General features: G+C 41.3%; 1 long non-coding RNA gene across 3 annotated transcripts in view; it reads right to left on the reverse strand.

Annotated features, from left to right (window-relative positions):
- LOC102409612 overlaps positions 1 to 13,914 on the reverse strand; it is a 92,806-nt gene that overhangs the window by 73,859 nt on the left and 5,033 nt on the right. For 2 of the 3 annotated variants that reach the window (XR_006542766.2, XR_329249.4), the window contains exons 2-4: positions 7,030 to 7,156; positions 6,425 to 6,532; positions 5,049 to 5,170 (exon numbers count right to left, since the gene is read on the reverse strand). This is a non-coding gene — a long non-coding RNA (uncharacterized LOC102409612). The remainder of the gene's footprint in view (positions 1 to 5,048; positions 5,171 to 6,424; positions 6,533 to 7,029; positions 7,157 to 13,914) is intronic. The other variant, XR_006542767.2, reaches the window with a different exon arrangement.

The following is a 13,914-nucleotide window of genomic DNA, read 5'->3' on the forward strand; positions in this document are numbered from 1 at the left end:
CTTTTTTAACAGATTCTCAAATTTAATAATAAAACAAAATTAAACAGTATTCTATCTGCTAGCATAATATTCTAAATTATATATCAAAAAAGGTTAAAAACAAAAGAATAAATAAAGATATATAGAGACATTGAAACAAAAAGAATAGAGTTGATAATCTTAATTTCAAAGTTTAAGATTAAAAGAATTAGGGAGGACAAGAGAGCATCATTTTTTATATTTATAAAAGATATACAGTCACAATATAGCTATGATAAGATGGAACTTTATGTAAATAAATAATATATCATATTGACATAAATAATATAAGAATTGCTGAATATGAGGAGAGACACTACAAAAGCCAATTTTCTTAGGAAATACCTCACCTATATCACTACCTTTGACAGATCAAGTATAGAAGAATTCAAACTACATTTTTTAAAAATGGATTTAATAGGTACATAATGCTCACCCACAAAGACTACACTGTCTTTTAGAAATCTATAGAATGTTTATAAAAACAAATTACATATTAGATAACTCAGTTAATTCTAAAATGTAGAAATAGGAAATATTGCACTTTTATCACAATAAATAAAACTAATCATATATACAAATATATAAACAACATGAAAAACCTTACTGCAAAAATAAATTTCTAATTATTTCAGGTCAAAAAAGAAAGAAATAGGGCTTTCCTCGTGGCTCAGTGGTAAAAAATCCACTTGCCAATGCAAGAGAAACAGGTTCAATCCCTGGTCTGGGAAAATCCCACATGCTGTGGCGCAGCTAAGCCTGTGCCCACCACCACTGGGCCTGTGCCCTAGAGACTACTGAAGCCTGCGCCCACAGCCACTGGGCCTGTGCCCTAGAGACTTCTGAAGCCTGCGCCCACCGCCACTGGGCCTGTGCCCTAGAGACTTCTGAAGCCTGCGCCCACCGCCACTGGGCCTGTGCCCTAGAGACTTCTGAAGCCTGCGTGCCCAGAGCCTGTGCTTCACAAGAGAAGCCACGACAGGTAGAAGCCCAAGCACCACAGCTAGAAATTAGCCCCCATTTGCTGCAGCTGGAGAAAGCCCAAGCAGCAGTGAAAACCCAGCAGAGCCAGAAATAAATAAATAAACAACATTTTAAAAAAGAAAGAAAGAACACATTTGACTATTTAGCAAAAATGACATTGAGAATTCCATATAACAAAATGTATTTTATGCTGATAAAGCAGGCTTGGAGGTAGATTTATATCCATAAATGGATTTATCAATAAATAAGGAAAATGAAAATTAATGATCCATTCAAGAATTTAGAAACTGTACGAAGTAACTAAGGGAAAGCATGAAGAAGACATTAAGGAAGAAAAGCGGGGAGGTAACATCAAAAGCTGAGGTTCTGGAGTCAGAAAGAGAGGAGCTGAGTCTCAGTTTTCCCTCTTACTAGTGGAAGGCTTATTACCTGGCCTGCTGAAGAACCATTTTCTCCTATGTAACATGAGCATTATTAAAAGATTTGCCTTTGAGGATTGTTACAAGAAAACGAGATCTTGTGTATTAAAAACTGAGTACTTTATGGTAAATACTTAACTGTTCGACATTATTTTTTTAGAACAGACAAAAACTGCACTTGATAAACTCAAGTGCTGTTTGTTGCTATTGCTAAAAGAAAAAAAGAGGAAAGTCAAAGGATAAAATTTAAATACACAAATTTACAAATGAGCAAGGAACTATGGGTACAACTTGGGAGAATGTCCTTTAAAACTCTATCCCGGTAAATTATTCAATTCCAACAAAATATATCAATTGTTAGTAAAATACAAATTCCCAAAAGTAATGTATCATGTTTGAATATCTATTTGTAACTGCATAGAATACCTCTAGAAAAATGCACAAGAAACCAGTTAAGGATTGAATCTGGAGAGAAAACAAGATTAACGAAGGACAGCTGTTATTATGCAAAAACAATATTTAAAAAATCAAATATATAAATTAACAAGTTACTAGCTTGCTAGGCTGTGTTTGGTTATTAATTCACGTTTGAAGTGACATATATTGTGAAGGTCATATGAAATAAACTTTTAAAAGTTTTATAAAGTACTCAAAAATATGAGATATTATACCATTATATTTTGTTGCACTTATTTATAACATAAGTAGCTAAAATATCACTGTAGAAAAAGTTGATCCCACCACACAGCCACTGATAAGTTTAACTGTGTTCCATTTGGGCTTTTTTTTTTTTTAGATTTTGTTTTTCTAACTTATGACTCTCTCCTGGGTAGAAAAAGTAGTAGAGAAGAGAAATGCTGAATTGAATTTACCACTACTGCCTTGCATATTTTATTTGCTGAGGCTCAGGAATGGACAAATATAATTTTAATAGGTTCTGGAGTTTTATTTCCTGAGCGGAATAAAACTCAGAATTGATATTATGCATAGAAGGATGGGTAATTATAATAATGTGATTAAGTTTGTATGAACCCATGCATTGCAAGTGCAGTATGCTTTTACCCTTTCAAATACAAAATCCAAATAGGGTGCTGTATTAGTTTTCTGTTGCTGCATAATAAATTATCACAAATGTATCAGCATAAAACAATACCCATTTATTATCTCACAGTTTCTATGGTTGAGAGTACAGGCACAGCTTAACTGGGTTTTCTGCTCAGGGTTTCACAACTCTGCGGTCAAGGTGTTGGTCAGGGCTGTGTTTTTTGTTTTTTTTTTTTAATTAATTTTTGGTTGTGATGCGTCTTCATTGCTGCATGCAGGCTTTCTCGAGTTGTGCTGAGCAGGAAGCAACTCGTCACTGCAGTGTGCAGGCTTCCTGCCATGGCTTCCCTTGTTGCAAAGCACAGGTTCTAGGCACTTTGGCTTCAGCAGTTGTGGCATGAGGGCTCAGTAGTTTTGACTTGTGGGCTCTAAAGCAAGGGCTCAGTAGCTGTGGTGCACAGACTTTGTAGCTCCATGACATGTGGGATCTTCCTAGAGCAAGGATTGAACCCATGTCTCCTGCATTGTCAGGTGGATTCTTAGCCACTGTACTACCAGGCAATGGCACCCCACTCCAGTACTCTTGCCTGGAAACTCCCATGGACGGAGGAGCCTGGTAGGCTGTAGTCCATGGGGTTGCGAAGAGTCGGACATGACTGAGCGACTTCACTTTCACTTTTCACTTGCATGCATTGGAGAAGTAAATGGCAACCCACTCCGATGTTCTTGCCTGGAGGATCCCAGGGACAGGGGAGCCTGGTGGGCTGCCATCTGTGGGGTTGCACAGAGTCGGACACGACTTAAGTGACTTAGCAGTACCACCAGGCAAGTCCAGGGCTTTGTTCTTATCTGAGGCTTGGGGTCCTCTTCCAAGCTTATGCATTTGCTGGTCAAATTCATTTTCTTGCTGCTATAGAACTCACGGTCATTTGCTTCTTGAAGGCCAACAGGAGAGGAAACCTCCTACCTCTAGGTCATCTTTCAAAGGGCTTGCCTGCTTAAGTCAGCCCTACCTGGGTCAATCTTCCTTCTAACTTGAAGTTAACTGATCATGAGACTCTAATTATATAATCAAAGTCCCTTCACTTTGCCAAACACATAGGTAACCTAGTCATTGGAATGGCAATCCCATCATACTCATAGGTCGAGCTCAGATTCAAGGGGAGGAGATTTCATGGGATATGAGCATGGAAGGGGCCACCTTCACAATTCTGATGACCACAAATGCTATCTCACATTTCTAAAGAACATATATCAGTTACTAAGACCCAAGCTTGCAATCAGATAAGTTAAAAATGGTCTGTGAAGTATCCAAATAAACAAGCAGTAACTAGCAAAAAATGACAGCAGGGATGGTGCAGCAAAACATCAAAAATGTTTTTAAAAAGGAAATACAATCCTCAAAGCACAGCGGCTTGAGGCTGTAAGCGTAGGAGGCACAGGCTCCAGATACTCCACTAGAGCCTGAGGACATCATCACTTGGTGGGAAGACAGCCTAATGCCTGACAAGTTCAGTTTTGTTTTATGCGCTCTGGTTAAGAAAGCAGGAGTGTTTACAGTTCAGCCTCGGAAAAATTTCTCTTCATGTAATTGACATCAAAGGATGGCTAAGCTTCAGATACCTGGAAAATTAATTTACATGGAACGACTCTGCAGTGAAGCAGGTGTTCGGAGCTCTTGGGTGAGACTTAAAGAGTGTATTTTCAAGCTGGGCAGTTCAAGATAAGGAGTGCAGAAGAACTCAGAAGCAGAGGCCAGGGTCCAGGTTATGAGTGCCATCACTTCAGAGAAAGTGGCAAGCAGTGAAGCCTGGAGCAAGGAGCCGAGGCTATCCATCTCAGCCTGGAAGATCTCTCTACATACAGTTGTTCAGGGTCAAAGCTAGGCAGTTAACTTTTTAGAGAAAGACACAGTAACTGCCGAGCTGTGGACTTGGCTGCAGAGCCCTGGGGGCCAAAGCCAGGGTTCTGCTCTTAAGCAGCCATCTCCCCAAAGCTGGTGGCTTTCCTCAGCTTTCGAGTTCAGTTCAGCTGCTCTTTTGGAGGACCAAGATATGAGGAAAAGGAGAGATTTCACCTGCAGACTTTCCTGTTGTTATTTCCAAAGCAGTTACACACTTAAATTTTCTAAGTTTCCTTTTGTACTTCTCCCAACAAAGAAGTGGTAGAAATTTGTCAGGGAAGGTGAGGAGCTCAGAGAAGTAAGCAATCACATGTCTTGAAAGATATTAAACTAACGCAACCAGCACATTGGAGAGATATGATTGCCAGTTCTATAATTTCCTAATCACAGGAACATTTTCAAAATGAGTTCTATTTTTTAAAGTATTACTTGTGCACCTTGGAGGTGATGTATTCCAAGCTGATCTTCCTTTCCAAAGATGCTATTTTAGCGCTTTTCCAAATATCAGTAAATGGCAACCCCATCCTTGCCATAAATCTTGTAGTCATCCTTGACTTCTCTCCCTTACTTCACATCTGACCCACCAGCGAATTCTACTGGCTTCAGAGTACATCCAGAATCAAACCATTTCTCATCATTCCCACTGCCACCTCCTGCTCTGTGCTACTATCATCTCTTACCTGGATCATGGAGTAGCCTCCTGAAGGGTCTTCCTGGATCACGGAGTAGCCTCCTGCACAGTCTTCCTGCCTCAGGCCTTGATCCTCTTCTGTCTCTTATCAAAATAGCAGTCCAGGCAATCCTGTTCAATGAAATAGGGCATGTCACTCCTCTTACCAAAATATTCCAATGGTTTCCCATTTCACTCACTGGAAAAGCCACTGTCCTTACAAAAGCTTCTAAGGCCCTACAACTGCAACCCTCAGTCCCTGCCTCTGTAACCTCATCTTCTACAATGTCTATCCTCCCATCACTCTGTTTAGACCACACCAGCCTTCTTACAGGTGAGTTTGCACCTCAGGACCTGAGTGCTTGCTGTGATCTCTGCCTAGAATGCCTTTCTCCCAAATGCCACTTCCTTCAAGGTTGATTAAATGGCCTCCACCCTCAGTCCCACACCTGTGTGCGTGCTCAGTCATGTCCAACTCTTTGCAACCCCATGTGCTGTAACCTACCAGGCTCCTCTGTCCATGGGATTATCCCAGGAAGAATACTGGAATGAGTGCCATTTCCTCTTCCAGGGGATCTTCCCAACCCAGGGATTGAACCCACATCTCCTGCATCTCCAGCAACGGCAGGCGGGTTCTTTACCACTGAGTCACTGGGGAATCCTATATCTGGCAGATAGCATATTCTCACTGAGGCCTTCCTTGGGCACTTTCTCTAAACCACAAGCCTATATTCCACATCTCACTCTCGTGCTGTGCTATCCTCTTTAACATTCAGCACAATTTATTTTAATTGCTTCTTCTATTTACTGTCAGACTAGTTTTTGTTTGGTCTGTTCTCTGCTCTGTCCCCAAAGTCTAGACCAGTGCCTACCAAATTGAATACATTCAGAAAGATTTGTTGGAAGGATGAATGGATGCAGGCACTGAGGGGAATAGGAAGTACTCCCCCGCCACCTCCTTGGAGGTCTGATTTTTGACTCACAGTGGAGCTAAGCCAACCAGCCTCAGCCCTATCCCATGCCAGCCATGTACCACATTCCACACCCTCCGCTGTGTGTCTCTGAATATGTGGGTCCTGCTGCCTAGAATGTCTCTCCTTGTTTATCTCACCATTATTTTTATCCTCATTTATTTCACTACCAGTGAGTTTGCTGGCCATCTGGTATTACTTCTTTGGTCAATTCAACCAAAATGTGCCAGGCTCTAAAGATATGCAGACACACTGTTCTAAGCTCTTAAAATAACCATCTTCTCTGGTCTCAAAAAGTTTATGGTATAGAGAGACAAGCAAACAAGCATACAAAATAATTATGGATTATGAAAAATACTGTAAAGGAAATAAGGAGAAAAGCATGACAGAGAATAACAGAAAGGGCAGTACTTACACAGGGTATTTAGGGAGGGAGGGCATCTATGAAAATAGATTTAAGGATGATGATAACAGTGATGACAGATGATGACAGAGCTGAACTTTTATGTGACCCCCTCGGATCCTAGAAAACAATGATGATTAAGAAACCTCAATGTTTTCTTCTCCAGTTTCCCCATCCTTTTGTGTTCTAGAAAATGACTAGCTGTAATGAGCCATCACTCCCCACAAAGCTTAGATAAGGCTTGCTGTCCACTCTTTCTCATGACTCCCATAAGATTTGTAAGTGGCTCCCATTTTTGGCGACAAGGCCAAACCCAGACCATTCCCTATTTGTTGACACAGTCAGAGATCTCTAACTTTCTTGTCTCATGAATAATTAGCCAAGATTAGAATTGTTTGTTCCCCTGAAACCAGCTAAACATTTTCTGTTTCACTGAAGCTTCCTTTGATTGAAAAAAAAAAAAAACAATCCCAACTATATATGACTCCACCTGTAACTTGTCTGCTCCTCCCTATAAAATCTAGTACAATCCCCCTCCTGAGACATGGCGCAGTAGGCTAAATAAGAGCCCTCCAAGGTATTCATGTCCTAATCCTTGAAATCTATGTATATCTTACCTTTCACGGAAAAAGGGCTTTTGCAGATGTTGTTAATGAGGTTGAGTGAGACAGTGATCCAGATTATCTTGTTGGACCCTAAGTAGAATCACAAGTATCCTTGTAGGAGGGTTGCAGAAGGAGACAACTGTAGATAAAAGAGAAGGCAGCCATATGATAGAAACAGAGTCAGAGAAAAAATACTACATCACTGGTTTTGAAGACAGAGGAAGGAACCATGAGACAAGGAACTCAGCTCTAGATGTGGGAAAAAGGAAGGGATCAGTCTCACAAGGACCTTCCATAGGCAGCACAGTCCTGCCAATATCTTGATTTTAGCCACGCTAAGATTCAGTTCAGATTTCTGGCCTGCAGAACTATAATAGAATAGCTTTCTATTCTTTAAAGCCATCAGTTTTGCAATGGTCTGTTATAGGAACGACAACAATATTAATGCATACTCCAATCTTCAGATCTGAGGGTTTCCCCTATTGCAACAGCCTGAATAAAATCCACCTCCTCACTGATTCATTATTTTGTCTTTGACAGTGCTAACCATAAGAAGAGCAGGAAGCAGAACACCCCTGGCAGAGTGACCAACATAGACAAAGGTCCTTAGACAAAAGAGAATGAAGCGACGCAGCAGCAGCAGCAGCAGCAGAGCCTATGAGATGAATGTGACTCGAGTTGAAGCTGAATGTTAAGAGTCTGATTAGGGCTTCCCTGGTGCCTCAGCAGTAAAGAATCTGCCTGCCCATGCGGGAGACACACGTTTTTGATCCCTGGTTCAGGAAGATCCCACATGCCATGGAGCAACAAATTTCATGCCCCACAGCTACTGAGCCTGTACTCCAGAGCCCAGCAGCCACAGCTACTGAAGACCATGTGCCCTAGAGCCCACGCACTGCAAAACAGAAGTCACCACGATGAGAAACCTGTGTACCACAACTAGAGACTAGCCCCTGATCTCTGCAACTAGAGAAAAGTCTGCACAGCAATGAAGGCCCAGCACAGCCAAAAGTAAATAAATACATATTTTTTTTTAAAGAGTCTGAATATAAAGGGCCCTGGGTCATGGTGGGGAATTTGGATTTTATTTGTGATGAGAAGCTTTTAGATTTTGAGCATTAAAAGTAGACGCAGCAAGATTACTTAGCAGTTCTGGTAAGAGATGTTGGTGGACCCCAGGATGTGAGAAGAATTTAGATACAGTGTTAGGTGAATCAGATTCTGTCTCTGTAAGGGTTGAAATATGAAACAGAGTTCAGTCAAGTTGGAAAAATTTGAGGAGTGTTTACCAAAGGGGTATTTATAAAGGTTTCACAAGATATGGGAAACCAAAACCACACAGGGGAGTACAGTATCTTGGAGCTTATAACAGTGCTAGGCCTGAAGGGAAAGGGAGAGAAAACAGTTTCCAGAGCCTGGAGAAGGGCAGCCATAACAAGAGCAGCCGTCTTCAGTGGAGTGACACAGCCACCCAGAGGAGCTCTGATGTTACCCTCCCCTCTACCTCTGACCTCCTGCTGGGGTTCTCTATTGCCAAACCCAAATGCAAGCTGCGGAGAGCAAGAGAGCTCATTGATGAAGTCCCTACAGGTCAGCCTCCCCAGGCAGAAAGCAGGACAGAGAGGGATAAGACTGGATACAGAGGGAATAAAGAAAGATATGTAGTAGAGACCTGAAAATTAGCCCAATTCATTAAAAGAAAGGGCTTCCCTGGTGGCTTAGTGGTAAAGAACCCACCTGCCAATGCAGGAGACATGGGCTCGATCCCTAGGTCAGGAAGATCCCCTGGAGGAGGAAATGGCAACCCACTCTAGTATTTTTGCCTGGAAAATTCCATGGACAGATGAGCCTGGCAGGCTGCAGTCTATGGAGACTCAAAAAGAGTCGGATCTGACTCAATGATTAAAGATTAAAAGAAAATGTGGAGACCTGAATTTTCTACATTATTTCCTTAATACTCAGTTTCACCTACCCAATGCCAATAGGCACAAAAAGAGTGAACTTTAACCCTTCTGTCTTTTCTTTGAACATGTACAACTGCTCTTTTATCCTAAAGGCAATCAGGAAAGACAGCGATTAGAACACTTGTGAGTACTAACAATGTTCAGTGAAAAACCTCTTTTGATAAAAGTGTAGAATTTGAGGAAATATTGCCACATCAAAACTAGGTAATATTCACTTCATATTGAAGAGAACTGAGTTTCTGCAGCCAGGTTAGAACGGGTTGTTTCAGAGGGATAGAATATTAAATTACAATCAGCCAAACCACAGCAAGCCTAGTTCATACATCTCTCTGCATGGATGCCCATATTTTACCATTGTCTTGGTTTCTTTTTTTATTATTACTCTGGAAGATAATTCAATTTGCATTGCACATTTCCTCGCAGAAATTTTGAATCTTATGAATATAAAAATCATGGACTTGGCCCAGTTTTATTTTAATCAGTTTTTCTGTTTCCTAATTCAGGATTAACTTCCCAGGATATATGCAGAGATTTAGTAGCAAGAGCAACCGTGTGCACATTAAAACATGGAGAGTTTCAGCAGCAATTTGAGTTATGGTAATTACTGGGTTTGTTTACACAGACACAGATGAAAAGCATAACCTTTTTGTTCCTGTCTTTTTTTTTTTTAATTTGGAAAAATTGTGTGCTACCAACAGAAAAATCATACAGCAGTTGTTTAATGTCATGGAGGAAATCAGGTGCAACCAACGAGACTGAGAAATAAAGAGATCAGAACTGTCTGAGGTGGTGTCTTAACTAGGCATCCTTTTTCCTGGATCCACCCTCAGTGTTATAGAAAGACTGTGGTGCTCACATTCTACTCAGAATGATGGCCACAGCATTCACCTCCACCCAGATCAAGTACCCCGTGGGTCCTCCACTCCCAGACCAATTCCAGTGTGGCCCCAGCATCGATTTCTGCATCTGCAGTCATTCTCCATACCCTGCGCCCTTCCGTTTCTCCATCCAGGGAGTAAGCCTGACCAAGACCAGGCCCGCATGAAGGAAGAGGAGAAAAAAGAGGCAGATGCTTTCTGGCAACTGGGTACCAATGGGAGAGGCATCAGTGCTCTCAGAGAAGGTGAGATATTAATCCTATTCCTGGGAACATTTGTGGGGGGAAAGGTCTGCTTTCATAAGGCTTATTGATCTCAGATCTGGAAGCTTCCACAAGACACCCATGCTTTCACAACAACCAGGTGGTTCCCTTAAAGGCAGCAGGCAGACAGACTTTCATATGTCTTAGACTGGTCGAACAGGGGTGAAGTTACCCGAACAACTAACACTTGATCTTCTCCTACATCTTCCACCCTATTTCCATAACAAATTGACTTTGCTGCTACTGTGCTCATTCATATCCAACTCTTTGTGACCCCATGGACTATGGTTCGCCAGGCTCCTCTGTCCATGGAGTTTTCCAGGCAAGAATATATGGAGTGGGTTGCCCATTTTCTGCTCCAAGAGATCTTCCTGACCCAGGGATCGAACCCATGTCTCTTGTGTCTCTTGCATTGGCAGGCGGATTCTTTTACCACGGCGCCACCCGGGAAGCCTACCAAATCAACGCTTTGGGCCATCAATCCAGCTGAACAGGAAGTCCTATTGATTGTCTAAAATATCCATTCTAGGTGTTTATGATAAACATAGTAATGGCCCCTAATGACATCTACGCTTTGACCCCTGGAAAATGTGTGTATTACCTTATATGGTAAAAGGGATTTGGCAGATGTCATTAAGATTACTAACTCTGAGATAGAGGAATTATCCCAGATTATCTGGGTGGGTCCAGTCTAACCAAACGAGTCCTTGAAAGTGGAGAAACTTTCCCAACTACGATCAGAGAACTAGAGATATAGCAGCATGAGGAGTAACCCGCGGCTACTGTTTTTAAAGATGGAGGGTGGAGGTCACAGGCAGGGAATGTGCTCAGCTTCTGGACACTGGAAAAGGCAAGGAAATGGGTTCCCTCTTCGAAAAAGGATTGCAACCTTGCCAACACCTTGATTTTACCTTGTAAGGCCCATGCAAGACTTCCAAACTAAAGAACTGAAGATAATAAATTTGTATTGTTTAAGCCACTGAGGTAATTTGCTGTGGTTATTTGTTACAGCAGCAATGTAAAAACTTATACAGTCTTCTTCACCTCAAGCTTGGATTAACACAATAGAAAATTTTCAATTTCTCCAGCCTCTCAAATATCTAGGTCATCATAGTAATTCTTACTCCCCAAACTCTTGTCAACTATCACTCTATTGTTCAAGGGTCTACAAATGGCAATGTTTTCAAACTCAGTTCAGTTCAGTTGCTCAGTCGTGTCCGACTCTTTGCGACCCATGGACTGCAGCACTCCAGGCCTCCCTGTCCATCACCAACTCCTGGAGTTTACTCAAACTCATGTCCATTGAGTCGGTGATACCATCCAACCATCTCATCCTCTGTCATCCCCTTCTCTTCCTGCCTTCAATCTTTCCTAGTATCAGGGTCTTTTCAAATGAGTCAGTTCTTTGCATCAGGTGGCCAAAGTACTGGAGTTTCAGCTTCAGCATCAGTCCTTCCAATGAACATTCAGGACTGATTTCCTTTAGGACGGACTGGTTGGATCTCCTTGCAGTCCAAGGGACTCTCAAGTCTTCTCCAACACCACAGTTCAAAAGCATCAATTCTTCAGCGCTCAGCTTTCTTTATAGTCCAAATCTCACATCCATATATGACTACTGGGAACACCATAGCCTTGACTAGACTGATCTTTGCTGGCAAAGTAATGTCTCTGCTTTTCAATACGCTGTCTAGGTTGGTCATAATTTTTCTTCCAAGGAGTAAGCTTAGTTTTCAAACTAAGCTCCTATAAATATCAGAAGGTCTGAAGTGCCCCTTCTGGACCTGCCAGAGTTCAAAGTGGAAGGTTAGTGAATACTGCTGAAAATGACCCGAAAAGATTCCTTGGAGAGACTGGTCAGCAGAATTTTCCCAGGGCTTCATCACCAAACATGCTGAACAACAGCAATATACTGGTTGGTTTATAAAGTCTTGCAGTGTTGACCACTTACACTGCCCTGATGATAAAACCGGTCAGTTTGCTGGGATGAAACTGGTTCTGCTGCTCCAGCCAGAATGGACAATACAACTAATTTCTGAACCAGGGGCTAGTGAGCAGGGATAGTTACATGACAATATATTGTATAGCTAATTTCCCAGTGCAATCAGGTGCTCTTCAAAGATGAAAGAGGGAGACATGATTTGAAAGAGATCATGTGAGTCAAGAGAGACAGTGCAAGTCTAGAGCTGACTTATTTCTTGGACAACTGTCCAGTTTAGTCCATATAATCCACCCTCCTCTAACCCTTATTTCTTTGCCTAATCTTGCAATCAAAATTGTCAAATATATCAAGTTTCTTGTTGGTTAAACTTTCATTTTACATTCTCCAGTAAGTTTCAGCCTTTTAGTCCTATTAGTGTTGGTGGGGCACCTTTTGTGACCAGCTTTAATGGCCTCTATATGGCTTAACCAAGAAACAAGCAGATATTCTGAATGATGCCTGGTCTGCAAATTTTCTTAGTAAAATTATACTACAAATTTATCATTAAGAACAAAGACCTAGGACCTGCCTCTATATATAAGGTAATGGAATCTCTATTAAAATGATCTGGAGTACAGTGGGTTTGGTAAAATTTGTAATATTGGCTAAATGTGAAGAAATTCTTTCCAGCAAGTCTTGACTGCAACAGATTTTCTAGAAATAAATTCCCTAAAGCAGTGGTGCCTAACTAAGTGTGGGCAACAAGAATCACCCTGGAGATTCTTAGTCAGTGTGCGGTGGGATTTGGACAAGTGCATTTGACCAAGCTTTTTAACCGATTCTCACGTGTACCCTGCTCTTAAGCCATCTGTTTTATTTGCTTCTTGAAAAGTTGATGATGCTTTAAAATGAAATAACAATAGTCCTTCTCTGAGCTGTAATCACAGAAATTTCACCTTCTGGTACTCCTACACACAATGGCATAATTCAGAGTCAGCTTTTCATGATTATGTTAATTAACAGATCGTGTACTCAGTGTACAGTGAGAACTCAGTGCATAGCTCTGAGTTTGTATGTTAACTATTCTGATTCCCTTGAACTTTTGTGGAAGTAATTTGTGAGTCAGTCCAAAGTAGTTTTGTAGCAATAAATGCTTTTGTTGACTATTGGCTAGTTCCTTATTGTTTCTTAACAGTCACTCACCTTAGTGTCAATCTTCTGAGCTACTTGCATTCTTAAGATCCATGTGCTGGTTTTATGAAATTGAAAGGCTACATATATTTTTCTGATCTTTGCATTCTTCCCAAGGGCCTTGTAGGAATAGCCTTGTGGGTTTCATAAGCTATATGGTAGTTTAGTGTTTTCAAATAGATACTCCCAGGGGAACAAAAGACATTCCAGGAGTCCTCTTGACGGCATTAGGGACCAAACAATTTTAAAAGAATGAATTTCTAGATAGTTATACATATGTTGTTGTTTAGTTGTTAAGTCATGTCCGACTTTTTTGCAACTCCTTGGACTGTAGCCTGCTAGGCTCCTCTGTCCATGGAATTTTTCAGGCAAAAATATTGGAGTAGATTGCCATTTCCTTCTCCAGTGGGTCTTCCTGAACTAGGGATCAAACTGGTGTCTACTGCATTGCAGGCGGAGTCTTTACCACTGAGCCACATATACTTTTTACTGAAACTGATCTGCCTGTATACTGGTTCTTTTCCATCTCCTTTATTCCAATTCCCCTTTTACAAAAGATAGGCTACAACTCACCATCTTCAGGCTAACTGGTTCTTGTCCTAAATGAAAAAAACTCTGGGCTTGAAATAAAGGGGAAGTTGTAAATTTTGGTACCATAACCCAAAGTATGGCTTCTGTTATTT

Source organism: Bubalus bubalis, chromosome 11 (genome assembly GCF_019923935.1).
Source record: "Bubalus bubalis isolate 160015118507 breed Murrah chromosome 11, NDDB_SH_1, whole genome shotgun sequence".
In the NCBI taxonomy this organism is placed as follows: domain Eukaryota; kingdom Metazoa; phylum Chordata; class Mammalia; order Artiodactyla; family Bovidae; genus Bubalus; species Bubalus bubalis.